The sequence below is a fragment of the Oncorhynchus kisutch genome, linkage group LG14 (genome assembly GCF_002021735.2).
Source record: "Oncorhynchus kisutch isolate 150728-3 linkage group LG14, Okis_V2, whole genome shotgun sequence".
Classification (NCBI taxonomy): Eukaryota; Metazoa; Chordata; class Actinopteri; order Salmoniformes; family Salmonidae; genus Oncorhynchus; species Oncorhynchus kisutch.
Window position 1 is genome coordinate 85,053,756 of NC_034187.2, and position 4,336 is coordinate 85,058,091.

General features: G+C 47.7%; 1 pseudogene; it reads right to left on the reverse strand.

Annotated features, from left to right (window-relative positions):
• The window catches only part of LOC116353438 (hairy/enhancer-of-split related with YRPW motif-like protein), a 4,564-nt pseudogene extending 971 nt beyond the window's left edge, over positions 1-3,593 (reverse strand).
• Between the last annotated feature and the right edge of the window lie 743 nt (positions 3,594-4,336).

Below are 4,336 nucleotides of genomic sequence, written 5' to 3' on the forward strand. Positions count from 1 at the left end.
GGAGAGGGGGGAGAGAGAGGGAGGAAGGAGAGGGGGAGAGAGAGGGAGGAAGGAGAGGGAGGAAGGAGAGAGGGGTAGAGGGAGGAAGGAGAGGGGGGGGAGGGAGGAGAGAGGGGGGGTAGAGGGAGGAAGGAGAGGGGGGAGAGAGAGGGAGGAAGGAAGGAGAGGGGGGAGAGAGAGGTAGGAAGGAGAGGGGGGAAGGAGAGGGAGGGAGGAAGGAGAGGGGGGGAGAGAGGAAGGAAGGAGAGGGGGGAGAGAGGGTGGAAGGAGAGGGGGGGAAAGAGGGAGGAAGGAGAAGGGGGGGAAGAGGGAGGAAGGAAGGAGATGGGGGAGAGAGAGGGTAGGAAGGAGAGGGGGGGGAGAGAGGGAGGAAGGAGAGGGGGGAGGAAGTTGGGGGGGAGAGGGGGAGAGAGAGGGAGGAAGGAGAGGGGGGAGAGGGAGGGAAGGAGATGGGGGAGAAAGGGAGGGAGGAGAGGGGGGAGCGAGAGGAGGAGGAGATGGGGAGAGAGAGGGAGGAAGGAGATGGGGGAGAGAGAGGGAGGAAGGAGAGGGGGAGAGAGGGAGGAAGGAGAAGGGGGAAGAGGGAGGAAGGAAGGAGGAGGGGGGAGAGAGAGGGAGGAAGGAGAGGGGGGAGAGGGGGGGAGGAAGGTGGGGGGGAGGAGAGGGAGGAGAGAGGGAGGGAAGGAGAGGGGGGAGAGGGAGGAAGGAGATGGGGGAGAAAGGGAGGAAGGAGAGGGGGAGTGAGAGGGAGGAAGGAGATGGGGGAGAGAGAGGGAGGAAGGAAGAGGGGGGGGGAGGGGGGGAGGAGAGGGAGGAAGGAGAGGGAGGAAGGAGAGGGGGAGGAGAGAGGGAGGAAGGAGGGGGAGGGAGGAAGGAGAGGGGGGAGAGAGGGAGGAAGGGGGGAGAGAGAGGGAGGAAGGAGAGGGTGGATTGGGGGGAGATAGAGGATACATAGAAGGAAAAGGAGAATAAAAGGGAGGAAATGACAGTCCATGGTAGAATCAGTCCATAGAATCAGTCCATGGTAGAATTCAGTCCCATAGAATCAGTCCATAGAATCAGTCCATAGAATCAGTCCATAGAATCAGTCCATAGAATCAGTCCATAGAATCAGTCCATGATAGAATCAGTCCATGATAGAATCAGTCCATAGAATCAGTCCATAGAATCAGTCAATGGTTAGAATCAGTCCATAGAATTCAGTCCATAGAATCAGTCCATAGAGTCAGTCCATGGTAGAATCAGTCCATAGAATCAGTCCATAGAATCAGTCATAGAATCAGTCCATGGTAGAATCAGTCCATGGTAGAATCAGTCCATAGAATCAGTCCATGGTAGAATCAGTCCATATAATCAGTCCATGGTAGAATCAGTCCATAGAATCAGTCCATGGTAGAATCAGTCCATGATAGAATCAGTCCATAGAATCAGTCCATAGAATCAGTCCATGGTAGAATCAGTCCAAAGAATCAGTCCATGATAGAATCAGTCCATGATAGAATCAGTCCATAGAATCAGTCCATAGAATCAGTCCATAGAATCAGTCCATGATAGAATCAGTCCATAGAATCAGTCCATGATAGAATCAGTCCAATAGAATCAGTCCATGATAGAATCAGTCCTTAGAATCAGTCCATGATAGAATCAGTCCATAGAATCAGTCCATGATAGAATCATTCCATAGAATCAGTCCATGATAGAATCAGTCCATAGAATCAGTCCATAGAATCAGTCCATAGTAGAATCAGTCCATGGTAGAATCAGTCCACATTAGAATCAGTCCATTATAGAATCAGTCCACATTAGAATCAGTCCATAGAATCAGTCCACGTTAGAATCAGTCCATAGAATCAGTCCATGTTAGAATCAGTCCACATTAGAATCAGTCCATAGAATCAGTCCACATTAGAATCAGTCCATAGAATCAGTCCATAGAATCAGTCCACATTAGAATCAGTCCATAGAATCAGTCCATAGAATCAGTCCATGGTAGAATCAGTCCATGATAGAATCAGTCCATGATAGAATCAGTCCATAGAATCAGTCCATAGAATCAGTCCATAGAATCAGTCCATAGAATCAGTACATGATAGAATCAGTCCATAGAATCAGTCCATAGAATCAGTCCATAGAATCAGTCCATGATAGAATCAGTCCATAGAATCAGTCCATAGAATCAGTCCATAGAATCAGTCCATAGAATCAGTACATGATAGAATCAGTCCATAGAATCAGTCCATAGAATCAGTCCATAGAATCAGTCCATAGAATCAGTCCACCTTAGAATCAGTCCATAGAATCAGTCCACGTTAGAATCAGTCCATAGAATCAGTCCATGATAGAATCAGTCCACATTAGAATCAGTCCATAGAATCAGTCCACGTTAGAATCAGTCCATAGAATCAGTCCATGTTAGAATCAGTCCACATTAGAATCAGTCCATAGAATCAGTCCACATTAGAATCAGTCCATTAGAATCAGTCCATAGAATCAGTCCATGGTAGAATCAGTCCATGATAGAATCAGTCCATGATAGAATCAGTCCATAGAATCAGTCCATAGAATCAGTCCATAGAATCAGTCCATAGAATCAGTACATGATAGAATCAGTCCATAGAATCAGTCCATAGAATCAGTCCATAGAATCAGTCCATGATAGAATCAGTCCATAGAATCAGTCCATAGAATCAGTCCATAGAATCAGTCCATTAGAATCAGTACATGATAGAATCAGTCCATAGAATCAGTCCATAGAATCAGTCCATAGAATCAGTCCATAGAATCAGTCCACGTTAGAATCAGTCCATAGAATCAGTCCACGTTAGAATCAGTCCATAGAATCAGTCCATGATAGAATCAGTCCATAGAATCAGTCCATAGAATCAGTCCACGTTAGAATCAGTCCATAGAATCAGTCCACGTTAGAATCAGTCCATAGAATCAGTCCATAGAATCAGTCCATAGAATCAGTCCATGATAGAATCAGTCCATAGAATCAGTCCATGTTAGAATCAGTCCATAGAATCAGTCCATGATGATGGACTTGTGGAAATATCACACATACATTGATGCTGGATATTCAGCTTTGATGCAGGACAGAAAGACGGTCTCACCTTTGCCCCCCATGGTATGCAGCAGCTTAAGGTGGTCCACCGTCATCTGCAGAATCTCTGCTTTCTCCAGCTTAGACGAGCCCTGGAGAGAAGAACAACCGGGGAAACCACCTTAAGAACAGCTGTGGTGAAAGGTGTGTTATACATTGAACCACATTGTGGTTGTGTTTGTTACCTGTTTCTCCAATGCGCTGGGCACCAGTCTCCGAAGCTCTGATAGACTGTGGTTGATCCTGTCTCTGCGCCTCTTCTCTATAATCTGAACAAGGAGACCAACACACTGACAGTTGAACCACCACACAGGTTTAGATAGTTATAACCGATATAAGGTAGTTTGAGAAATGAAGAGAGGAGAAATTACGAAAGGGACATTAATTCACCCCTCTTCTCTTCTTCCGGGCCAGAATCTGGGACGTGCTACCTGGGGACATGGGACCCAGTGACTGGACTGTAACAGAGACAGAGAGAGACAGAGAAACACACACACGCACACACACAGAGGCAGAGACAGAGAGAGAAGAGAGACACAGAGAGAGAGAGAGGGAGACACACAGAGAGAGAGAGACACACAGAGAGAGGAGATACACAGAGAGAGAGAGAGGGAGACACACAGAGAGAGAGAGAGATACACAGAGAGAGAGAGAGGGGAGACAGAGAGAGAGAAGCAGAGAGAGAGAGACACAGGAGAGAGAGAGAGACACACACAGAGAGAGAGGGAGACAGAGAGACAGAGGGAGACAGAGAGAAGGAGACACACAGAGAGAGAGAGAGACACACAGAGAGAGAGGAGACAGAGAGACAGAGGGAGACAGAGAGACGAGAGGACACACAGAGAGAGAGAGGGAGACAGAGAGAGAGAGATACACAGAGAGAGAGAGGGAGACAGAGAGAGAGGAGAGAGATACACAGAGAGAGAGAGGGAGACAGAGAGAGAGACACACACAGAGAGAGAGACACACAGATGAGAGAGAGAGACACACAGAGAGAGAGGGAGACAGAGAGACAGAGGGAGACAGAGAGAGAGAGACACACAAGAGAGAGAGAGGGAGACAGAGAGAGAGAGATACACAGAGAGAGAGAGGGAGACAGAGAGAGAGAGAGAGAGATACACAGAGAGAGAGAGGGAAGACAGAGAGAGAGACACACACAGAGAGAGAGACACACACAGAGAGAGAGAGGGAGACAGAGAGAGAGACACACACAGAGAGAGAGAAAAACAGAGA